Source organism: Ostrea edulis, chromosome 7 (genome assembly GCF_947568905.1).
Source record: "Ostrea edulis chromosome 7, xbOstEdul1.1, whole genome shotgun sequence".
Taxonomy (NCBI): Eukaryota; Metazoa; Mollusca; class Bivalvia; order Ostreida; family Ostreidae; genus Ostrea; species Ostrea edulis.
The window spans coordinates 84,239,143-84,265,761 of NC_079170.1; the positions used below are offsets into that span (position 1 = coordinate 84,239,143).

At 34.0% G+C, this 26,619-nt stretch overlaps 1 protein-coding gene and 3 long non-coding RNA genes across 6 annotated transcripts in view; 2 read left to right on the top strand and 2 right to left on the bottom strand.

Moving 5' to 3' along the window:
- Positions 1-6,385, bottom strand: part of LOC125654803 (uncharacterized) — a 20,396-nt gene extending 14,011 nt beyond the window's left edge. Inside the window, exons 1-2 of one of the 2 annotated variants that reach the window (XM_048884889.2) lie at positions 6,304-6,356; positions 2,696-2,764 (exon numbers count right to left, since the gene is read on the bottom strand). The gene's annotated coding sequence lies outside the window, so the exon portion shown is untranslated. Of the gene's footprint in view, positions 1-2,695; positions 2,765-6,303 lie in introns of both variants that reach the window. The other variant, XM_056142781.1, reaches the window with a different exon arrangement.
- Positions 1-17,068, top strand: part of LOC125654805 (uncharacterized) — an 18,234-nt gene extending 1,166 nt beyond the window's left edge. Inside the window, exons 3-4 of the long non-coding RNA XR_007362479.2 lie at positions 15,088-15,189; positions 16,890-17,068. This is a non-coding gene — a long non-coding RNA (uncharacterized LOC125654805). The remainder of the gene's footprint in view (positions 1-15,087; positions 15,190-16,889) is intronic.
- On the bottom strand, positions 15,246-23,374 carry LOC125654806 (uncharacterized). Of its 2 annotated transcripts, none has more exons than XR_007362481.2 (2): positions 22,560-23,374; positions 15,246-15,630 (listed from the first exon to the last, which is right to left on the bottom strand). It is a non-coding gene; the product is annotated as an uncharacterized LOC125654806 (long non-coding RNA). The 2 variants fall into 2 exon arrangements; XR_008796407.1 differs by lacking the exon at positions 22,560-23,374 and adding an exon at positions 15,749-16,915.
- LOC130047518 (uncharacterized) lies at positions 19,678-26,619 on the top strand. Its single transcript, XR_008796408.1, has 2 exons — positions 19,678-21,011; positions 23,394-26,619. It is a non-coding gene; the product is annotated as an uncharacterized LOC130047518 (long non-coding RNA).

Consider the following 26,619-nt stretch of genomic DNA (forward strand, 5'->3'; position numbering starts at 1 on the left):
GGTTATAGCTCCTTTGCCGAACGCTGAGAACTATCTAGGTCCCGTGTCGTGGTAGGATTTGGCAAGATAAAGATCCCTTACTGCAACGACCCTAAGACAGGCTACTGACAAACACGTTGATGATGCAGGGGTTTCAACAATCTCGTTTAAAGTCAGCATTTCGCAAAGTATATGGTCGTTATAACTATATAGTTTGCCAATACAACTTATCATTGGGTCAAATGCTGTCTGACTTGTTTCATACCGATTGTAAGGCCGTACTTGGCACACTGATTTTGACTACGGATAACTCCGTTTACCTGATCAAGATATAGAGCTCACGTCGGGTGTGACCTGTCGACAGGGGATGCTCACTCTAGGTACCTGATCCCATCGCTGGTACAGTGTACTATATAGCAGGGAATAAATTCGCGGAGTTAATTTTTGCTATATTTGCTGAAACAAAATTACCGCGAATTTGATATTCAGTGAATTAATCTTTCATATTGATACGAAATCGGGTTCAGAATATTAATATTTGTTTTTCTGCGAATTAAACCGACCTAGATGAAAAAAATCGCGATTTTCCCGACCGCGTTATTATCCTGGTATACATTATATCCAAAGGCCTTGTTTGTCTAACTCTCTATTTTGTATCCTTGTAGGAGTTATGATATTGATCACTGTTCGTTATCTTTGCCTTTCATGCAGTTGATGATATATAAATATTGCAGGTAGTTGAGCATGTGAGGTTAACATTGAAAATTTTCACCCCGAGAAAACCATTGACAACCGAGGTGTTTTCACCCCGAGAAAACCATTGACAATGGTTTTCTTGCAGTGAAAATTTTCAATGTTACCCTCAACTACATGCAATATTTGTTTTATCATACTGGGTGTTATATGAACAACAAAGCAGGAGGGCTTACGTCTGTTGACATTTGATCAATCACTGTCATGATTATATCGATGCTTGTATTTTTATTACAAACGTTCAAACGCCGTCGTCTAACAATCTAACTGTACGCGCATAATTTGACGCATGTTATAATTTTCATAATATCACCAGTTGTCAAATACTGTTACCCGTTGTTAGATACTATCACCCTGGAGCGCGTGCTTTCTGTTTTCAGAGGGTAAATGGGTTTTTTTTTTCAAATGCTTCTCGACCGATCAGATTCGAGTATTTTGTATGAAAGTGTACTACTGGATATTATTACATGAATATACAAAAAGATGTTCATTTGTTTCAGACATTTGCTGACAACAAAAATCAATAATGGGAACTTTGCAATGAAAGGGGAATATATTCAAATACCACATTCTTCCAAATCTGCATCATATACTGAGCAAAGATACAAACGGAAACGAAGAAAATAGCAATTTATGAAAATATAGCAACATTTCTATCTTTGCAAATGTCACCTGTCATTAGGTCTAATGCTGTCTAGCGTTTTCCATGCCAATTTTTGTTAAGCCGTTTTTGTATCCCGATATTGACTACGGATTAATTCATTTGCCTTATCGGGATACAGTGTTCACCAGCTGTAAGTGATGTACCACAAAGTTAGATCTACGTTTGTTGCTCAAGTCCGATAAAAGAAGGAGAATCACATTACGTGTGTGGTATCAGCATTAGCGCCACGTTAATAATGAGACCGGAAACCGAACATAAAACACTAAGAGATAAAGTCATAAACCGACAATAAGTTCCGGAGTAAGCAATGTCTGGCGGTAGGGTTAAGGGTTCTAAAACTAGCCTACGCTTCCCGCGACATGTGACCTTCATTTTTAAGGTATCATTTTTCAATGCCGAGTGTTTCATGCAGGAGCGAACAGTGCCTATTGTTTCGTGTTAGTTTGACATGGCCATGGAACAAGGAGGATTTGAATTAAAACAAACCTTCTTACAACTGAAGTACTACGATAAAAAAAATCCTTTCATAGATTACTGAAATTAGCATTGCCTATGGCTACTTTCGTACGAATTGACAATCCTTTTGCATGTCGATTTAACAGTAGTTTCAGCTGCCTTAAACACTTCTGGTCGACCTCCCCAATTATAGGTTAATTTGCTTTGATAAATGTTAACTATGGACATGGAGTTTAAATTTAGTGTGAAAGATACGGACAGTGACATAATATATCACACTTCACTACACAAGAATCACTTAATCTTCCTCCTTCGTAAAAAAAAAAAAGATACAGAGTTTGGGAATTTTTCACAACATAGACATATTCATTGAAATGTTCAGTCCAGTTAGTGTAAGAGATACGATTCTGATACAGGACCAATGACAACAGAAGTATGAATGGGGCACAATTCAATATATCAAAATACAGTGGACGTGGAGTTCATTTGATAACGATCACAACACTGCATACGACATGGAGTTTTTCAGAAAATAATGTACCAATCACAACCAGGTGTGACAACAAAACAACGCTGTTTGCCTAACAGTAAGGTACATGATGCTAATGCTTCATCTGCAACATCATCGTATCTGGATCAGTGACAATCTCACTCTTGGGCTAGTTCAACTGGGAAGTTAGAGGTACGAAAGTCATTACCAGAAATTAACATTATGAATAAGATAGGTACCGTATACGTTTTACAGAATATTCTACATTGCTTGTTGGGTGCAAAACCACAGAAGAAATTCATTTCAAATAGAGAAGATGGTACGACGAATGACAAGTATTTAGGCATACTTACCAGAGGAATATACGCTAGTGATCATCAGAGCTTCGGACTATTATGGTTATCTGGTTACCCAACTTGAACCTGCGCAATATATTTATTATAAAAGTGAAGATAACTTCACACGCATTGCTCAATCTGGTTCTCTTGTATCCTATAAAGAATACAAAATTAAGAGTAAGACAAATCCGGACCTCTGTACAGAGACGTGATCAGGTGCCTGGGTGGAGTAAGTATTTCCTGTTGACCGGTCACATCTGCCGTGAACTCTTGATCTTGATCAGGTAAACAGAGTAATCCGTAATCAAAGAGTGTAAAGAACGTCCTAACAATTGGTATGAAACACGTCAGACAATATTCGACCTACCTGTAATGACGGGTTTTATAATTACAATTCAACTTTATACGGTCAATAATTGAGAGAGAATGTAAACATGCAATAACACCAAAGGATCTAAGACTTCTCAACATCATATTCCCGCCATGAGAGCCTTACAAAATACTTTCAATTCATGACTCCTAAAGTACTCTAATTATAAAAAATACTCTATTGGATGAAATGTGAAATCTTCATAAAAAGAATATTGATATGAATTTATGGAACTTTATGTTGCGAGACTGTCAAGGACTAGGGGGAGTAGGGGTGTATACCGTTAAGGATGAAACAATACGATATCCTACTTCTCAAGCGATACGATACTTCTTTACGATACTTTGATCTATAATCAAGAGATAAATCATGCAATAGATAACATACTTCCCGTTTTAACCCTTTTTTTAAAATAAGAAACAAAGAATTAGAAACAAATAACAGTTAGTCACAAATGGTGAAAAAAAAATAGATAACAATGTTTATAATTTAGTGTGGATTTTATTTATTTCACCCTTATTAGCTGAAAAATATTGATGGGGTTCGAATAAATTTCGGGTAGATTGCTTCTTTTGAATTGATTGATCGTTTGCTTCTCTTGATTTTGAGTTCATCAAATTGCATTTGCTGTACATGAGCATCAGGCATAAAATCACATGTCAAGTCTGCATTTTGAAACCGTGTGATTAGTTGAAAAGATGAACATTATATTTCATTCTTTACCTTTTGATCAGTTTTTAAAGAATCAGTAATGACAGTAGAATAAACTCATGTTTTCGTGTTTCTTTTTCACCCTTTCACCTCACGCGATTTCGTTACAGTTGATTTGTTTACGGTGATACAGTGACACTAATAGACGAAGATACGGGAAAAGCTGATTAATTAATCGCTTCTGTTTTAGCATTCCAGTATCTAATATAAATGTTCTAAATTAAAGGTTTTAACAAAAAAATAATACTAAATTGACGTAGATTTTATTGAAAATCATATTTTTCAAGTATATATTTAATCATTGAAATGTCAAGCAGGGTTATCGTAAGGTGAAGTTAAGGAAGAGTGATCAATCTCATAGCTTCTATAAGCAATACAAAATAGAGAGTTGGGCAAACACGGACCCCTGGATATGCCAGTGATTAGGAGGAGTGATCTGCATTTCGTAGATTAGCATAACCTTAAAAGTATGTTTGTAGTTTTCATTGAATCAACTCGAATATTCAATACAAATGAAAGGAATGGATTAAAACTTTGAGGGATGACTGTATATTTAATGATATATGAATACCAATATCGATACCGGTATGAAATGAAACGGCATAGTACCGGTAATTTTGAAACAAATCCTCGGTACGATATTGATACCAAGTACCAGTTTCCAGCCCTAACAGGGAGTGGAGGGGGCTTGAGATGATAAAGGTATGTAATTTACAAAAAAATTGATAAATGTGTAAAAATCCAATCAGGAAGTTCTCTAGGTACTGGCCTTGTAATTCCTGTACTTTTTAGAATATTTGATTGATCTGTTTTCGTACAATGCTCAATTTTGCACTTTTTTAGGAATTAAAAGATTGATTATTTTCGTCACCTTCGCTTTTTTCATTTACGTCTGTTTGGATACATTTAAATGGAAAGGGAACTACACAAACCTCTTTTTGTGAAGGACAGGTTTTATCGTTCGACAATACGTCTTAAATTGAGATTTGTTTTACTTGAGGCACATCTATATAACAAACTTTTTACATCTGTACAGCACTTAAGGTAAAGGTGATTGAAGCTAAACACATTTCATAATGCAGGTGATAGTGTGTGCATACGCATGTGTTCGTCAACATAGCGACTATTCTTAATTAAGGTATAAAGAACAGATGATAAAACAATTAACGTTCTAAATTTTCAAATTGACATACATTCCCAGAAATACAATCACTAAGACTAATATCAGTAAAATACATTATCTTAGCGTGTATATGAGAGATTTAGAAGGTTGGTGGATATATCAGATTTAGAAGGTTAGTGCATATATCAAAAAATTTAAAAGGTTATTGAGCATATCAGGTTTAGAAGGTTAGTGTTTATATCAGGTTTAGAAAGTTAGTATATATGTTAGATTTAGAAGCTTAGTGCATATATCAGATATGCAGAAGATTAGTGTGTACATTAGATATTTAGGTGTCATTTAAATTGAATATGAAACAAACTGAAAATTCGATGGAAAAAAGCACACAAAATTCCAAGAGATATGTTGAAACAAAGCATTGCTATTACATAAAACTTTACTCAATCTGAAAAAAAACCCACATTGATTTTACAGAAAAGTGCGCGATTGATAATAATGGTTGCAGGTGTACAAATGCTATTCTTGCGATCTTTGATAAAAATGCATGCAAATGTATGCAAGCAGAATTAATCTTCTAAAACAGCAGGATGGAGTTCCATAACTTAAGAATGAGTGGACGAGTGAACATATATGAAAGTTTCTGTGGCAGTCGTGTAAATCAATCGATGCTACAGAAATTCTTATGACGTCAGCGAGTCGCAGTAAACACAATGAAATAAAACTCATTATTATAATATTCATAAAAAGATATTTTAATAAAAGTTTCAAAATTTGAAATACTTTTAGACTCTAAAAGTTTATCTCTAAACATTTAACATTTATCTCTAAATGCACATCGAAAGATGTCAAATTAAAAAACAATATAACGGATTTCGAAATGAATATGCGTCAAGACGAAAAATTAAAGGGGCATTAACTTTCATTTAGTCACCAAAACTCGAATTCAATGGAAATTGTTTTTTTTTTTAATGAAATGTATATACTTCAGTAAGAACACCGGTATTTAATGATTTCAAGACCTTTTTTACCTCAAAACAGGCACATGAATTTGTGATTTCGTGATTGAATAATTACTGTCTTGCAAGACAATAATTCTTCCTTATATATTTCTTTACACTAAAAGCGGTTATAAAACGTATTTTTATTAGGTTTCTCATGTTTTTGTACCAATTGTTTTTATTAGTTATCAATATATATTCCTATGCCATTGAGATATTTTGAGAGAAAAAAACTTTCAAAACTAATGCCTCTTTCATTTTTAAGCAAAACTATTTCCTATAGTTTCAGAATTATACTTTATGTTTCTTTCTTATTTCAAAGAAAACGAAATACTATAATTTCATCAACAGTTTTTCTAACAATCGCTTATAATCTAATGAAATCAGTGTGTTTACTGTTTATTCAAAGCTGTTAACTTACCACTGTTTTTGCCGTTATCGCTGCGCTTAATAATCGAAAATACCGCTAAAATGTTTCTATCACGTGGTTTTCTTGATTCGTTCACATATCGTTTTTTTAGGAACAGCAAATATACCTTAATTCGAAACTCTTCCTGCTATAGTGTGCATTATCAGATAAACCTGTCATTGGCTCAAATTATGTCTGTCGTGTTTCATACCGATTGTTAGGGCGTTCTTTACATCCTGGTTTGAATCCACGAATAACTCTGATTAACTGGGGCCAGTTTCTCATGATCTGTCTTAAGACCAGAATTTGTCATAAGATATATCATAGTTGTTTCACAAAACTGTCACATCCTAACATAATCTTAAGATTGTTAGAAATCTTAAGACATCAAGATACTTGTCTTAAGTCTATATTGAACATGGTGGTCTATGTTTTGCTAGGATATAAGTAGCTTATCTGGAGGGAATATGGTTTCAGGGACAGAAACAATCTATTTGACTATATGGGGGGTTGTGGACATCATTGATAAGCATCGTATACTTTGTGATGAACTCAATCTGCGTTTAGAATATCCCACAGACAACGTTTCCCTACTCTTGTAACGAGTATAACAACGCCCTAAGATCTATCTTAGGATTTCTTGAAGTTCAGATAGTTTTGTGAAACGGAACTGTCGTATCTTAGGATTGTCATAAGTCAGATCTTAAGACACTTTTATGATCTATCGTATGACTAATCTTATGATAGTTTTGTGAAATCCGACCCTGGTTAAAAATGCATGGCTAAGGGTAGGTGTGACCTGTCAACAGGGGGTGCTTACTTCTGCAAGGCACGTGATCCCACTTCTGATTTTTCCAGCTGTCTGTATATGCTCTACTGTCGATTTTTTATTCTTCATAAGATGAACGCAAAAATACTTTTTAACACCCCTCCCTTCCCTGGATGCTCGCTGAATTGTCAATGCGGCAATAAATTCATGGGTTGTCTTTAATTCTTAGACAAAACTAACCCTCAATTTTGAATCCTGAGATATAGGAGGGAGGAATTGCAAATGGAAACTGAGGAGAAATAGGTTGCGTAAGGCAGGTTCTGAGGAACTTCCCAGTGAAATACGCACTAATCCTTTCCCCTTTCCCCTTTTACCAATACATGTAAGGAATTCGAGTTTTCTAATGAATGATTGTAAGTTGTTGAAACACCCGTGTGTGTGTGTGTGTGTGTGTGTGTGTGTGTGTGTGTGTGTGTGTGTGTGTGTGTGTGTAGGATGGGGATGTTAAAGTAAGTGTGAGAATCATTACTTAAACGTGGCATTTTTTAACTTCCTATTTTGTTAGTTGTAAATGCATTTCCCATCGACAACAGAGTTAATTCACGATGATAAAACTGGTTTTTACCTTTTGATTACAGGCCACGCAAACAAAGGCGGCTGATCTGATACGGGGTTTTAAACGTTTCTGCGAATGCAATGTTTTCGTTTTGCGGTATCGATGTGAATGTATTTTTAAGTTTTTCCAAAAGTAATGTAATACGTGCTGAATTGCAGACTGAAGTTATTGGGGGGTTTTCCCTTCTTTTTTTATAATCTATTAATTTTTTTTACTTCAGACATATTGACATAAGACATAAGAACAGATGTCATTTATTAATTAAGGTAGTGATTGCATGGGTCATTGAAAATTAATGAATCTATGAATTTTTCTGAGTTTTACATATTTTGTAGTTGACTGTATCTGTAACTCATTATGAAACTTTGTAAGGCTCATTATTACAACTGTATTTTTAACGAACTTGGCATTAATTCCACTTTTGGTAATCATACTTATACTCCAACTGCCCTTTCAAAAGACGAAATTCTTCAAAACCATGCTTCAGTTTTAGACACATTTAATATTCCAGTCAATGGGTCGAATGAATATGAGTTACCGTACCTATACTGGATTCCTAAACTACATAAAAACCCTTACAAAGATACATTGCTGGATCCAGTAAGTGCTCTACCAAGCCCCTATCTTTGCTCCTCACGAAAATGTTAACAGCTGTGAAGGAGAAACTTCAAACTTACTGTGCGACTACATATGCCAGAAGTGTTCTAAATCAAATGTGGATTTTAAAAGCTTCTAAAGAACTTTTAGTAAACTTGAAATCACAGAATTTTTCCCAAATCAATAGCATTAAAACCTATGACTTTTCAACACTATACACGACCATTTATCACGATAAATTAAAGACTAGACTTTTTGACATCATTGACAGTTGCTTCTTCAACAAAAACGGAAAACGGAAATATTCATATCCAGTGATCAGTCATTCAAAAACTTACTTTGTTAAACACTACTCTGATTCCACGCACAAGTACTCTGAAGTTGAAATAAAAAATATGCTAGAGTTCTTCATTGACAATATCTTCGTGATCTTTGGTGATCAGGTCTTCCAACAATCTGTTGGAATTCCCATGGGCACGAATTGTGCTCCTTTGTTAGCTGACCTGTTTTTATATTCATATGAAGCAGAATTTATTCAAAAACCTCTACATGAGAAGAAAAAATCTCTCGCTGTGACCTTCAATTCGACTTTTAGATATATCGATGACGTTTTGTCTATTTTAAAACAATGATAGCTTTCATTCATATGTCGATTTGATATATCCCTGTGAGCTCGAAATAAAGGACACCACAGAGTCGTCCACTTCTGCTTCATACTTAGATATTTTATTGAAAGTAGACATTAACGGCAAACTAACAACTCAACTGTATGACAAACGGGATGATTTCAGCTTCTCCATCGTCTGCTTCCCACATTTATGTAGCAATATTCCATTATCACCTGCATATGGTGTTTATATATCTCAACTGATTCGATATGCAAGAGCTTGTTCTGGGTATAGTCAGTTTTTAAATCGAGGTAAGCTACTGACAAACAAGTTGATGGTATAGGGATTTCAACAGTCTCGATTGAAGTCAGCATTTCGCAAATTCTATGGTCGTTATGACGATCTGCTTCGTCAGTACAACCTCGCATTGGGTCAAATGCTGTCTGACATGTTTCATACCGATTGTTAAGCCGTTCTTGGCACACTGATTTTGACTGCGGATAACTCCGTTTACCTGATCAGGATATGGGGCTCACGGCGGGTGTGACCGGTCAACAGGGGATGCTTACTCCTCCTAGGCACCTGATCCCACCTCTGGTGTGTCCAGGGGTCCGTGTTTGCCCAACTATCTATTTTGTATTGCTTGTAGGAGTTATGAGATTGATCAGTGTTCGTTATCTTCACCTTGGATATGGTTTTCACGGAAATTGTGATGCTACGGTTGTCATAGTAACCCCTCTTGTTGACTATCTGCAATAAATGGTACAGGTGTGTCAGATGGTGTTTAAAAATGACACAAAGAGAGTACGTGATACCAATATTATATCAAATTCAAGTTAAAGCCTTAATTGATATATAATTTGTATCACGATGTCCATTTATTTTCATTTGAAGTAATAGCACGGCTCCTTATGAGCAATTGTGCAATTTTTAGAAGGCAATTATTCACCAAAACAGACATATTTTCACCTCCTGAAAAATAAATGACCAATGAATTCTTTTTATTTTTACGTATGTATTAACATGTGTTAGTAGGATTTTTTTCCTGAAAGTATCAATATTGGTTTTGAGGTTTACTATGGCGCTATGAGCACTATAGTTACCCCCTCCTCCTCCTTACATGATGTAGGTGATACATGTATCTATGCATCTTATATGTTTTTATTTTAACTCATGTTAAAATTATAAATATGTTTTGATGTTTGCTATTGAATTAATTTCACATAGAATGATAATACTGTGGGTTTGGAGATGTTTTTATTACTTTCAGTTTGAAATTACTTGCATAATCGTGCTCTGTAAGTGTATGTTAAAAACGCAGGAAATGTAAACTGTGCGTTGTGACGTAGTATTACCTGCGACGATTTTTTTTCTTCTCATTTCAAACCAAGTGATTATCAAAAACAACAAAACTTTCTTTATTTTTTAAATTATAGGAAATAACTGAACTAATTGAACAAATACATATTAAGAGCAACTGCTGTTTTCAAAATTTACACTTTTTGATTTCTCTTAACATCCGCGTTACATAGTAGACTCCCTCGATTCCCTCTTAGCTGACGATCTCAAAATGGACAATTGGAATATTTGTAGCAAAAAAACTGTTTTAAATCTATGTATAGTGCACTTAGGAAAGATATGATTAAAATAATCAATATTGTTTGCTTAAAATGATGCGTTTACATAACCCGTGTTTCCTCGGCCTAACGGTTTCCCTTGGATATTATCTATCCAGCACTTTAGATTTATGTGCACTAACACCATATACATTTTATGAAATTTATAGCATTATATATTTTAATTCTAATAGGCCTAGTGGTTTATGAATTAGAATTACGTTTTCTAAGAGTAAAAATTAACCGGAGAGCGGGGGGGTGTATGAATTATGGAGACATAAACTATGACTATTGTAGTAGTTAGGGCTATACGGACCGTGGATAGCTCAGTGGTTAGAGCACTGGACTAGTAATGCAGGGGTCCCGGGTTCGATTTCCGGTCCAGCCAAAGAATTTCCTCTCTCTCCTATATATACATGTACTTCATTTATATATATACATATATATATATATATATATATATATATATATATATATACTACATTTGGTGCCGTTGACCACCCTTGGTCTTGCAGGTGAAGGTCCTGTCAGGGGCAAATATAACCTGGGTTGTGCGAGTCTTCGAGGGCGAAGACAAATTAAGGAGGGAGGAATGCAGTAGTTAGGGCTATACGTACCGTGAATATCGGCCTGGATAGCTCAGTGGTTTGAGCACTTGACCAGTAATGCAGGGGTCCCGGGTTCAATTCCCGGTCCAGCTAAAGAATTTCTCCTCTATCCTATATATACTACATTATTATTCAAAAAATAATTAAAACATAAGGGATTTCTCATTTGTATTTTATTTTACTTGTATATTTCTAAACATATTTCACTTTATCCTGTGCCTGGTTATATCTGACAGGTCTTTGTTTCCATCGTCTGTCATTATTACTGATACTTAGCGCTTGACGTATTCCGTTATTGGAAACAAAATAGTCTCTTTTTAGATACTACACGGATAAACCACGTGATACCTTGCAATCACTACTTTAACAACTTTCACTTATAAATAAAAGTAGTTTCAAACGTAGGACAAAACTTCGCTTAAAATAGCGAAATTATGATTTTTTTATGTTGTCAGAAAGTGTTTTCCATACATACCATGTATTGTTGCAAATGTTTTGTATTTCTAAATCCTGATATGCTATACATTTTTCAACCTTGTATTTGTTGTATAGATATCACAATAATTCAAATAATCTTGGCAATTCGCTTTTTTTAAACAAGAAAAAATATATTGTTTTGTACATAGGAAAAGGAAGTTTACAATTTCGTTGTCTTTAGATAATGGGAGTTCACCTAATGAAACATTAATTACATTAACACCTGATCTTTCGGAAATTGTTTAATAAATGTGCAGGTTCAGATTTCTCCAATAATATATATTTTTTCACATCCAATGAAAACATATTGAATTGTCTCAACTTCATCATTACAAAAGGTACAACAATTAAAAGACACAACATTGATTGTTTTAAGATAATAATTGACAGGCAGAATTCTATGAAGTATTATGTATTGTAACCATTGGGTAGCAGAGGTCTTGGTAGTCTTAAGGTATAAAATAAAAACATCCTTAACACATATTTCCATTCCATAAGCTATCAGCTCTAACTTCCACTATGAAACAGAAGTAGGTATATGTATATCATGGTTTACGAAAATGTTAACAGCTGTGTAGAAGAAACTTCAAACTTACTGTGCGACTACATATGCCAGAAGTGGTGTTAATCAAATGTGGATTCTAAAAAATTTTAAAGAACTTTTAGCAAACTTGAAATCGCAGGATTTTTCCCAAATCAATAGCATTAAAACCTATGACTTTTCAAAACTATACACGACCATTCCTCGCGATAAATTAAAGACTAGACTATTTGACATCATAGACAGTTGCTTCTTCAACAAAAACGGAAAACGGAAATATTCATATCTAGTGATCAGTCATTCAAAAACTTACTTTGTTAAACACCACTCTGATTCCACGCACAAGTACTCTGAAGTTGAAATAAAAACAAAATATGCTAGAGTTCCTCATTGACAATATCTTCGTGGTCTTTGGTGATCAGGTCTTCCAACAGTCTGTTGGAATTCCCATGGGCACGAATTGTGCTCCTTTGTTAGCTGACCTGTTTTTATATTCATGTGAAGCAGAATTTATTCAAAAACTTCTACATGAGAAGAAAAAATATCTCGCTGTGACCTTCAATTCGACTTTTAGATATATCGATGACGTTTTGTCTATTAACAATGACAGCTTTCATTCATATGTCGATTTGATATATCCCTGTGAGCTCGAAATAAAAGACACCACAGAGTCGTCCACTTCTGCTTCATACTTAGATATTTTATTAAAAGTAGACATCAACGGCAAACTAACAACTCAACTGTATGACAAAAGGGATGATTTCAGCTTCTCCATCGTCAACTTCCCACATTTATGTAGCAATATTCCATTATCACCTGCATATGGTGTTTATATATCTCAACTGATTCGATATGCAAGAGTTTGTTCTGGGTATAGTCAGTTTTTAAATCGAGGTAAGCTACTGACAATCAAGTTGATGGTACAGGGATTTCAACAGTCTCGATTGAAGTCAGCATTTCGCAAATTCTGTGGTCGTTATAACGATCTACTTCGTCAATACAACCTTGCATTGGGTCAAATGCTGTCTGACATGTTTCATACCGATTGTTAAGCCGTTCTTGGCACACTGATTTTGACTGCGGATAACTCCGTTTACCTGATCAGGATATAGGGTTCACGGTGGGTGTGACCGGTCAACAGGGGATGCTTACTCCTCCTCGGCACTTGATCGCACCTCTGGTGTATCCAGGGTTCCGTGTTTGCCCAACAATCTATTTTGTTTTGCTTATAGGAGTTATGAGATTGATCACTATTCGTTATCTTCACCTTGCATTTAACTTTTTCTAAACAAATTTGCAAAATCAAATGTTTATAATATAATGTAATATAAGGTGTAAAAGATCTATTGATGAAACCTTTGTTTTCAAACACTTTCAGATGAGTTGATATTGCACTCAATACACTGTTATATTGTAATATGCAAACTTGAATATCATATTTTTGTTGAAAAAAGATTACGTGATAAAAGATCTCCATTGTCATCTAAGAAATCATCAATGAGTTTTACACCTTTTTTATACCAGATTGTGATCAGCAGTGTTTTCATACACACTCTAATATTTGAATTATACAACACAGAAATACTAATATAGCTTCCCTTATAGAATATTGTTTTCTGGAATAACACATTCAGAGATAGTGCATCTCCGAAATCAAGTGATTTTTTAACAACATCATGACCATTGATTGCTTCTATCTATCTACCCAGGATTTGTCCCACCAATAACTTTTCAACCATGAACATTTTCAAGATATGATAAAATTATTGATTTCCCAATTCCTAGATATCCATGTTCGTGATCTTGAGTTACAATAGAACGTTTTACTTTGTCACAATTTCCATTCCAAATAAATTCAAAAATACCTTTACTCAATGATAGCAATAAATGGTTTAAATTCGAAATAATTAATGTTTAACCACTGTAATCCGACCAATTGGTGTTAGAACGCATCTTTTCCAATGTTGTTGCATGTTCGTATTGTTAGGAATCTGTATGCTGTAGTTTGAATTTGTAATTTGTTGTAAGTCTACTGAAATACCTAATAAGTTAAAAGTTGTCGAACCTCAGTCAAGTTTCCATCTAGAATGATGAAAGACCTGCTTTGATTTTTTTTATCCTATCCAAACAATTTTTGTTTTCGAGCTGTTTAATAAACATGCCGGATTGGACATCTTTTTTGGCTCTGGATTGTACCCTTTCTTAAATGCATGCATTTTTTCTTAGAAATTCCATCAGGAACAGACATCTTTAAGCTTAAAAGTTGTGTTCTATTCAATGTCTCCTATTAAGACCATGGTTTACACAAACCTGAAAGAGCACGTTGAGCAAGGGACTATCAGTAAGCCGGAACAGACAGCTTCAAACCCTTTAATTGTTTGAGAATTTCACTGTACACATGAATCTAATGTTCTGCCACACGTAAGAAAGAGCCTTGTTCTTGAAGATCAATAGATAACTTTTTGTTGTTGAAAACTCTTCACCTTGCAGAAGCAAATACATTTATATTGTATACAGTTACCATGTTTGCTTTCCTTCCACTTAGCGTTTGTGATATCTGCATGGAAGTATTAAAATGGAGCATGCATTGAAGTATAATCATCTCTTCATGCATGATGGTTTACATTTCACAAAGCTGTCCAATGACAATTATGACAATAAGATGTTGAGGTGTTCATGATTTCAATGCTTAATCGTTTGTCCCCAGACACTTGTATCTATCATATGTTTACTTCTACTGGAACCGGTTTTGATTGCTAAAGCGGGATTTATTTTCTTTTGAAAACATCTCTATTATTTTAATTCTAATTATATCAGTGCATATGGCATGCATGATATCGAGGTCAACTCACTTACAATGATAATTACTTACTAGAAAGTGTTTTGTGGAATGTAGTAAATATCAACATCTTTGTATTTCAAAACTTTTTGTTTCTTGTAATTACATTGAATTTAACCTTATAGTGCATATACGGATGAAGAAAATAAAAAGACATTTGTCAGAAATTTGCAATGCCACTCCTGTTGCTGAGATATGAACCTTCATGAAAAGCAGTTCTGTCCAAGGTGGGTTTTTTCAATATTTGCTCTGATGAGCGTTTTCTACAGAGAATACTCTCCAATACAATATTTTTCTAGTTTTGTAATCAGTTCAATAAATCCGCAGTAACATTGAAATATAATCAATAACAAGCAATAGTTAAGAACACTTCTGGTTCAATGAAATAACAAATCAACGTAAGTAAAAATCACTGTAAAAGATTAACAGTATCTCTGTAGGGCTGTCATGGTACATGCATGCACCTCGTGTATTCAGAATACTATGTAAAATGTTCACAATGTGTAAAAGCGTGTGTTGCACTGGCAACAAATGAATGACAATTTCTCTGGTTGATGTTTCATTTTTACATGTCTACGCAATCCAAAATTGGTCTTGAATTCCTGACCACAGGTTTCGCACATTCGAATTGTACCCATCTCATGGAATCAAGTTCAAGGGCTTGATACCTGAAACAAAGCAGAAAATCTGTTTGGAACTTGGGAATATGTAAACAGGACAATTGAATTCAGGAAACTTCGAATTTACATTGTTACAGAGGATTATAAAATTATGAAAATTTCTCACGTGTTTTATAGGTCAAAATGACCTTATAGGTCTTGGATACAAACAGACAACGTTACATCTGTCGTAAGCAAAGTTTGATAATCCATGTATTTGCTATTGTTCAATTCGAATGTTATAGCCAATCAATACTAGCCATTGTTGTCGTTGGGAACTTAAACGACGATGTAATTTGATACCAGTAAAAACAAACTTCATAATACAGCATGTTCATGTTGGAAATGTCTAAAACCCTCAGCTAAATTAATCAAATCAAAATATGATGGAGAAGTCGAGATTCGAAAATATAACGAAATGTGAAAAAGAGCTAAAAAAACGGGGGGGGGGGATCCAGAACCAAAATCAAGGTCCAATCCGGCACTTGTTTCGTGGAAACGACCATATTCAATCCTCTTTTTGAAGAGTTATATGTCCTTCGTATTTGTAAGAAGAATCTGATTTCCTAAAAATATGTACAGTAAATGATTAATTTCATTTCATAAAGAGAAAATATGTGTAACTTTTTACCAAGAGAATTGTATGAAAATGTGATTTCTTTTAGAAATAATTTGAGAAATCATGATCTTCCCATAGACTTCAATGTAAAATTCTATGTGAAATAAATCAAACAGCAATAGAAATTTTGAAAATTCCTATGGTGGATTATTTTTATTTGATGATCTCTTCAAAATGATACTATGATTACAGTACATCCCATCATCCATTTACTAGATATGAAATATGCTCATTATACATTGAGTACCTTAAAGCCCTCACCGGTCTTATTGACGTCTCGATATGAGTGACGAATTCTCCAGGGGGTGTTAAACAAGATACAATCAATCAATTAAAGCTTTTAAAGTTGGTGCACAGGATTGAAATTTTGTCATTAAAATATGATAGTTTGTGAACAAGAGCTATATTCTATACCCCAATGCAAGTTTTATCAGGGAGTGGAGTAGGGCTTGAGACGATAAAGGGATGTAATCTACAAAGAGCTTGATAACTGTGTAGAAATCCAATCAGGAAGTTCACTAGGTACTGGCCTTGTCATTGCTTTCATTTTTTAGAACATTTGATGTGTCTCTGTTTGTCCAATTCTCAATTTTGCACTTTTTTAGGATTTAAAATATCGATTATCTTAGTCATATTCTCCTTTTTTCAGTGATGTCTGTATGGAACCATTTCAATGGAAAGGGAACTACACGAACCTCTTTTTGTGATGGACAGGTTTTATTGTTCAACAAAACGTCTTAAATTAAGATTTTTTTTATTTGAGGCATATCCATATTACAAAACTTATACACTTGTACATCACATGAAATAAAGGTATTTGAATCTAAACACATTTTATAATACGGGTAACAGTATGCGCTCACACTTGAATTCGTTAACTATTCTTGATTAAGGTATAAAATGCAGGTGATCGAAAATAATTACTATTCTAAATTTTTAAAACGACATACATTTCCAGAAATACAATAAACCAGGACTAATATCAGTAATTAAAGATTTAGAAGGTTAGTGAACATATCCGATTGGCAAGATTGGTGTATATACCAGATTTAGAAGGTTAGTGTATATGTCAGGTTTAGAAGGTTAGTGCATATATCAGATATTTAGAAGGTTAGTGTGTATATTAGATTTAGAAGGTTAGATTGAATGATTGTTTTACGTACCTCGAGAATATTTCACTCATATGGAGACGTCACCACTGCCGGTGATGGACTGTAAAATTTAAACCTATCCTCGGCGCTTATAGCCATTGAGCAGGGGGGATCTTTATCGTGCCACACCTGCTGTGACACGGGGCCTCGGTTTTTACGGTCTCATCCGAAGGACCGCCCCATTTAGTTCCCTCTCACGACAAGTAAGGGGGTACTGAGGACCTATTCTAAACCGTATCCCCACGGGATTAATGTACACATTATATTTAGAAGATTAGTGTATATATCTGAGATTTAGAACGTTAGTGTGTATATCAGCGAATTAGAAGGTTGGTTTGTATATCAGAGAATCAGAAGGTTAGTGTATATGAAAGATGGATATAATGAACAGTGATCAATCTCATGACTCCTATAAGCAATACAAAATAGTGAGTTGGGCAAATACGGACCCCTGGATATACCAAAGGCGGGATCAGGTGCCTAGGAGGAGTAAGCATCCATTATCGCCCGGTCACATCCGCCGTGATCCCTACGTGTATATCTTGATTAGCTAAACTGGGCTATCTGTACTCAAACTTAGTGTCCCAAGAACTGCCTAACAATCGGTATGAAACACGTTAGACAGCATTTGACCCAATGATAGGTTGTATTGGCAAACTAGATTGTTGTAAGAACCATATAATTTAAACGACTTTAAACGAGACTGTTGAAACCTCTGTACCATCAACTTGTTTGTCAGTAACCTGTCTCGATTTAATAACTGATCATACGCAGAAGAAGCTCGTCCGTATCGAATCATTTGAGAGATATTAACACCATATACAGGTGATAATGGAATATTACTACATAAATATGAGAAGTTGACGATGGAGAAGATGAAATCATCCCGTTTATCAAAAAGTTAAGTGGTTTGTTTGTCATTGATATCTATTTTCAATCAAATATCTAAGTATAAAGCAGAAGTGGATGACTCTGTGGTGTCTTATAATGAGGTCACGGAGTTATATCGAATGGACATGTGAATGAAAATTAACATTGTAAATAGATAAAACGTCGTCGATATATCTAACTGTCCCATTGAAGGCCACAGCAAGAAATGTTTTCTTCTCCAGAGAAGTTTCTTTTAATAAATTCTGCTTCATATAAATATAAAAACAGGTCAGGTAACAAAGGAGCACAATTCGTGCCAATGGGAATCCCAACAGACTATTGGAAGACCTGATCACTTGATATTACGAAGATATTTTCAATGGGGAACTCCAGCATATTTTTTATTTCAATTTCAGAGTACTTGTGCGTGAAATCAGAATGGCGTTTAACAAATTATTTTTCTGGATGACTAATCACTAGTTATGAATATTTCCGTTTTCCGTTTTTGTTGAAGAAGCAACTGTCTATGATGTCAAACAGCCAAGTCTTTAATTTATCGTGAGGAATGGTCGTGTAAAGTGTTAAAAAGTCATACGTTTTGATGCTGTTGATTTGAGAAAAGTTTTGCGATTTCAAGTTTACTAAAAGTTCTTTAGAATTCTTTTAGAATTCATATTTGATTTCCACCACCTCTGGCATAAATAGTGGCACAGTACGTTTGAAGTTTTTCCTTCACAGATGTTAATATTTTCGTGAGGAGCAAAGCTAGAGACTTGGTAGAGCACTTACTGGATCCAACAATGTATCTTTGTTTGTAAGGGTTTTTACATGTATAACGTTTAGGAATCCAGTATAGGTACGGTAATTCATATTCATTCGACACATTAACTAGGATATTAAATGTGTCTAAAACTTAAGCATGGTTTTGAAGAATTTCATCTTTTGAAAGGACAGTTGGGGCATAAATACATTTACCAAAAGTGGAATTAATGCCAAGTTCGTTTAAAATAAAGCGGTAATAATGAGCCTTACAAATAAAGACATTGTTGTTACCAGCTTTGTCAGCTGGAACGAAAACATCTTCCTCATGTAATATATCTACATGTAATTCTTTTATCACTTCTGGTTTACTAAAAACATAGGGATAGATGGTACGTAATTTTGTTTTGATATGTCTAATGCGGTATTTTAATATTTAGAAGGTTAGTGTGTATATCAGAGATTTCGAAGGTAAGTGTGTATATCAGATATTTAGAAGGTTAGTGTATATATCAGAGATTTTGAAGGCTGTATATATATATCAGATTTAGAAGGTTGGTGTGCATATCAGAGATCTGGAAGGTACGTGTGTATATCAGAAATTTAGAAGATTAGTATATAGATAGATAGATAGATAGATAAAGAAGATTAGTGTGTATATCAGAGATCTGGAAGATTATTTTGTATATCAGAGATTTAAAAGTTTAGTTCGTATATCAGAGATTTAGAAAGTTAGTGTGTTTATCAGAGATTTAGAAACTTCGTGTGTATATCAGAGATTTAGAAGATTAGTGTGTATATCAGAGATTTAGAAGGTTGGTGTGTACATCAGAGATTAAGAAGGTTAGTGTGTATGTAAGAGATTTAGAAGGTTAGTGTGTATATAGGAGATTTAGAAGGTTAATGTGTATATCAGAGATTCAGAATATTAGTGTGTATATCAGAAATTTACAAGGTTAGTGTGTATATCAGAGATTTAGAAGGTTAGTTTGTATATCAGAGATTTAGAAGGTTAATTTGTATATCAGAGATTTAAATGGTTATTTTGTATATCAGAGATTTAGAAGGTTAGTTTGTATATCAGAGATTTAAATGGTTATTTTGTATATCAGAGATTTAAAAGGTTAGTGTGTATATCAGAGATTTAGAAGGTTGGTGTGTATATCAGAGATTTAGAGGGTTAGTGTGTATATCAGAGATTCAGAATATTAGTGTGTATATCAGAAATTTACAAGGTTAGTGTGTATATCAGAGATTTAAAAGGTTAGTTTGTATATCAGAGATTTAAATGGTTATTTTGTATATCAGAGATTTGGAAGGTTAGTTTGTATATCAGAGATTTAGAAGGTTAATTTGTATATCAGAGATTTAGAAGGTTAGTGTGTATATCAGAGATTTAGAAGGTTAGTTTGTATATCAGAGATTTAGAATATTAGTGTGTATATCAGAAATTTACAAGGTTATTGTGTATATCAGCGATTTAGAAGGTTAGTTTGTATATCAGAAATTTAAATGGTTATTTTGTATATCAGCGATTTAGAAGGTTAGTTTGTATATCAGAAATTTAAATGGTTATTTTGTATATCGGAGATTTAGAAGGTTAATTTGTATATCAGAGATTTAAATGGTTATTTTGTATCTCAGAGATTTAGAAGGTTAGTTTGTATATCAGAGATTTAGAAGGTTAGTTTGTATATCAGAGATTTAAAAGGTCGGTGTGTATATCAGAGATTTAGAAGGTTAGTGTGTATATCAGAGATTTAGAAGGTTAGTGTGTATATCAGAGATTTAGAAGGTTAGTGTGTATATGCAAGATGAAGATAACGAACAGTGATCAATCTCATAACTCCTACAAGCATTACAAAATAGATAGTTGGGCAAACACGGACCCCTGGACACACCAGAGGTGGGATCAGGTGCCTAGGAGGAGTAAGCATCCCCTGTTGACCGGTCACACCCGCCGCGAGCCCCATATATCAGAGATTTAGAAGGTTAGTGTGTATATCAGAGATTTAGAAGGTTGGTGTGTATATCAGAGATTTAGAAGGTTAATGTGTATATCAGAGATTTAGAAGGTTAGTGTGTATATCAGAGATTTAGAAGGTTAGTGTGTATATCAGAGATTTAGAAGGTTAGTGTGTATATCAGAGAATTAGAAGATTAGTGTGTATATCAGAGATTTAGAAGGTTAGTGTGTATATCAGAGATTTAGAAGGTTGGTGTGTATATCAGAGATTTAGAAGGTTAATGTGTATATCAGAGATTTAGAAGGTTAGTGTGTATATCAGAGATTTAGAAGGTTAGTGTGTATATCAGAGATTTAGAAGGTTAGTGTGTATATCAGAGATTTAGAAGGTTAGTGTGTATATCAGAGATTTAGTAGGTTAGTGTGTATATCAGAGATTTAGAAGGTTATTTTGTATATCAGAGATTCAGAAACTTAGTGTGTACATTAATGATTTGGGTGTCATTTAAATTGAATATGAAACAAACTCTGAAAATTCAATGGGAAAAAGCACCCAAAGTTTCAAGAGATATCTTGAAACAAATTTGTATTGTTATTATATAAAACTTTTCTCAATCGGAAAAAAAGACATTGATTTTACAGAAAAGTGCTCGATTGATAATGATGGTTGCAGCTGTAGAAAGTAGAAATGCTATTCATGCGATCTTTGATAAAATGCATGCAAATGTATGCATGCAGAATTAATCTTCTAAAACAGCAGAATGGAGTTCCATAACTTGCGAATAAGTGGACGAGTGAACATATATGAAAGTTTCTGTGGCAGTCGTGTTAATCAATCGATGGAATCTTATGACGTCAGCGAGGCGCAGTAAACATAATGAAATAAAACGCATGATTGTGTTATTCATAAAAAGAGATTTTCATACAAGTTTCAAGATTTGAAATACTTTTAGACTCATCTAACATTTTTTTCTAAATTCACATGGAAAGATATAAAATTTAAAAAAATATATAACGGATTTCGAAATGAATATGCGTCAAGACGAAAAATTAAAAGGGCATTAGCTGTCATTTAGTCACCAAAACTCGAATTCAATGGAAATTGTCTTTATTATATTATATACTTCAGTAAGTACACCACTATTTAATGATTTCAAATACTTTTTAACTTCAAAGCAGATACATGAATTTGTGATTTTCGTGATTGAATAATTATTGTTTTGCAGTGATTTTTCCTTACATATTTCTTTACACTAAAATGTAAAACCGGTTATAAAACGTATATTTATTAGGTTTCTCGTGTTTTTGTACAAATTGATTGTTTTTATTAGCTATTAATATATATTCCTTTGGCATTGAGAGAACAAAATGGTTGCCATCACTTTCACAGCTAATGCCTCTTTCATTTTTAAGCAAAACTATTTCCTATAGTTTCAGAATTACACTTTATGTTTCTTTCTCATTTCAAAGAAAACGAAATACAATAATTTCATCAACGGTTTTTCTAGCAATCGCTTACAATCTAATGAAATCAGTGTGCTTACTGAGGTTTTTTTCAAAGCTGTTAACTTACCACTTTTTGCCGTTATCGCTGCGCTTATTAATCGAAAATGCCGCTAAAATGTTTCTATCGCGTGGTGTTCTTGATTCGTTCACAAATCGCTTTATTTAGCAACAGCGAAAAAACCTGAATTCGAAACTCTTCCTGTTAGTGTATGCATTATCGTATAAAACTGTCATTGGCTCAAATTCTGCCTCACGTGTTTTATATTAATTGTTAGGCCGTTCTTTAGATCCTGGTTTGTATACACGAATAATTCTGTTTACCCGGTAAAAATTGTATGGCTCAGGGTAGGTGTGACCTGTCAACAGGGGGCGCTTACTTCTGCAAGGCACGTGATCCCACTTCTGATTTTTCCAGGGGTCCGTATTTGCTCTACTGCTAATTTTGTATTCTTCATAAGATGAATGCAAAAATACTTTTTAACAAATACGTTTTAACACCCCTCCCCTCCCTGGATGCGCGCTAAATCGTCAATGAGGCAATACATTCATGGGTTGTCGTTAATTCTTAGACAAAACTAACCCTCAATTTGGAATCATAAGACACATAAGAGAGGAATTGCAAATGGAAACTGCGTAAGGCAGTTTCTCCGAAACTTTCCTGTAAAATACCCACTATTCTTTCCCCCTTTACAAGTATGTGGAAGGAAGTTTTCTAATGAATGATTGCAAGTGATAGAAACCCCCGTACGTGTGTAGGATGGGGGATGTGAAAGTAAGAGTGTGAATCATTGCTTAAACGTGGCATTGTTTAACTTTCTATTTTGTTAGTTGTAAATGCATTTGCTATCGACAACACAGTTATTTCACGATGACAAAACTGGTTTTTACTTTTTCATTACAGGCCACGTAAACAAGGGCGAGCCGATCTGATACGGGGTTTTAAACGTACATGTATGCATTTCTGCGGATGTGATGTTTTCGTTTTGCGGAATTGATTTGAAACTATTTCCAAAATTAATGTACGTGCTGAATTGCGAACTGAAATTATTTGGTTTTTTTTTTAATTATCTTTTTTTTCACACATATTAACATAAGACATGAGAACAGATGTCATTTTAACAACTTTCACTCATAAATAGAAGTAGTTTCAAAACTTTGCTTGAAATAGCGAAATTATGATTTTTGATGTCAGAAAGTGTTTTCCATTCATATCAGGTATTTTCAATTTTTTTTTTGTATTTCTAAATTCTGATAAGCAATACATTTTGCAACCTTATATTTGTTAAATAGATAAAACAATAATTCCAATACTCTTGGCAATTTTGTTTTCAAACAAGAAAAAAGATATTGTTTTGTATATAGGAAAAGGAAGTTTACGATTCCGTTGCCTTTAGCCAATGGGAGTTCACCTAATAGAATATTGAATACATTAAACCCTATTCTTTTGGAAAGTGTGTAATAAATGTGCATGCTCAGATTGCTCCATAATAGATATTTTGCACATCCATTGAAAATATATTGAATTGTCTTAACTTAACCATTACAAAACGTATAACAATTAAAAGACACAACATTGATTTCTTTTAAAGATTGACAGACAGAATTCTATGAAGTATTCTGTATTGGAAACCCTGGATAGCAGAGTCCTTGGTAGTCTTAAAACATACAGTAAAACATCCTTAACACATATTTCTATTCCATAAGCTACCAGCTCTAAGTTCCACTTTGAAACGGAAGTAGGTTTATCATGGTTTACATTTAACTGTTTGTAAACAAATATAACATAAAAGTACTTTGTACTAGCATCACAGAGAAACATGCTCCAAGAAAGAGTGGAATCTGAGGCACTGCATAGAAGAATCAGCTCATGGAAGGCCTTAGATGCTGAAGACTGTGTAGTGGAGTTTCCAAGGCTTTCTCCTGATGAACTCCGCAATTTGACAGTAGGTATATACCAACTGAAACTTGCCAGGAGTTACACTACAGAGCATCTCATTGAAGATGGTGACTACAGCATCATGGTGAATTCTGAAGTTTCTGATGTCCTACGTGTTCGAATCCAGAGTCGCCACATCTCTTCCAAGCAGTACCTACTGTGGATTCAGTACTCCAGTGGAAGTGTGACAGGCTGATGCACGAGCTGTTGGGGCATGTGCGCATGTGGCCTCAGTACTGTGGTATCTAGGATATGGACGGCACAACGAATCCATCACAGGTGTGCAGAACTGGGCAAACTCTCTGGAATATGCTGCTGTGATTCCAGAACCGATGGAAGAATCGGAAAGTGAGGACAGTGCCACAGAAGAGTAGTCTGCACATATATAGCGCAAGGTGCTATTAAAGTATTTTTATGTAAGAAATCTTCATGCATGTCCTGGATGCCACAATTTGTTACAATATTTTTGCTACAAAAGTTATTCACTGTTTCCAGAAATCTGTGATTTTTGTGTAAAAATGAGGAATTTAGGCATATCTATTGTTCACAATTTTTTCCAATATAATACTGTGTAGTGGGTTCTAACATATGCTGTTGATTTTTGTGTTATTTTTTGTTACCTATAAAAGTTATTCAATGTTTCCAGAAATCTGTGATTTTTTGTGCAAAAATCGCTTGTTTTCCCCCAAAATGAGGAATTTAGGCTTATATATTGTTCTCAATTTTTTCCAGTGTAAAGTTGTGTAGTGGGTTCTAATATATGCAGTTGATTTTTGTGTTATTTTTTGTTTGCTATAAAAGTTATTCACTGTTTCCAGAAATTTGTGATTTTTTGTGTAAAAATCGCTTGTTTTCCCCCAAAATGAGGAATTTAGGCTTATCTGTTGTTCACAATTTTTTTCAATATAATACTGTGTAGTGAGTTCTAACATATGCTGTTGATTTTTGTGTTATGTTTTGTTTGCTATAAAAGTTATTCACTGTTTCCAGAAATCTGTGATTTTTTGTGCAAAAATCGTCTGTTTTCCCCCCAAAATGAGGAATTTAGGTTTATCTATTGTTCACAATTTTTTCCAATATAATACTGTGTAGTGGGTTTCAACATATGCTGTTGATTTTTGTTTTATTTTTCGTTACCTATAAAAGTTATTCACTGTTTCCAGAAATCTGTGATTTTTTGTGCAAAAATCGCTTGTTTTCCCCCAAAATGAGGAATTTAGGCTTATATATTGTTCTTGATATTTTTCAATGTAAAGTTGTGTAGTGGGTTATAATATATGCAGTTGATTTTTGTGTTATGTTTTGTTTGCTATAAAAGTTATTCACTGTTTCCAGAAATCTGTGATTTTTTGTGCAAAAATCGCCTGTTTTCCCCCAAAATGAGGAATTTAGGTTTATCTATTGTTCACAATTTTTTTCAATATAATACTGTGTAGTGAGTTCTAACATATGCTGTTGATTTTTGTGTTATGTTTTGTTTGCTATAAAAGTTATTCACTGTTTCCAGAAATCTGTGATTTTTTGTGCAAAAATCGTCTGTTTTCCCCCCAAAATGAGGAATTTAGGTTTATCTATTGTTCACAATTTTTTCCAATATAATACTGTGTAGTGGGTTTCAACATATGCTGTTGATTTTTGTTTTATTTTTCGTTACCTATAAAAGTTATTCACTGTTTCCAGAAATCTGTGATTTTTTGTGCAAAAATCGCTTGTTTTCCCCCAAAATGAGGAATTTAGGCTTATATATTGTTCTTGATATTTTTCATTGTAAAGTTGTGTAGTGGGTTATAATATATGCAGTTGATTTTTGTGTTATGTTTTGTTTGCTATAAAAGTTATTCACTGTTTCCAGAAATCTGTGATTTTTTGTGCAAAAATCGCCTGTTTTCCCCCAAAATGAGGAATTTAGGTTTATCTATTGTTCACAATTTTTTTCAATATAATACTGTGGAGTGGGTTCTAACATATGCTGTTGATTTTCGTGTTATTTTTTGTTTGCTATAAAAGTTATTCACTGTTTCCAGAAATCTGTGATTTTTTGTGCAAAAATTGCTTGCTTTCCCCCAAAATGAGGAATTCAGGCATATTTATTGTTCATAATTGTTTTCAGTGTAATCCTGTATAATGAATTCTAATATGTGGAAATGTTTGTTTTGTTATTTCTTGTTTGATATAAAAGTTATTTATTGTT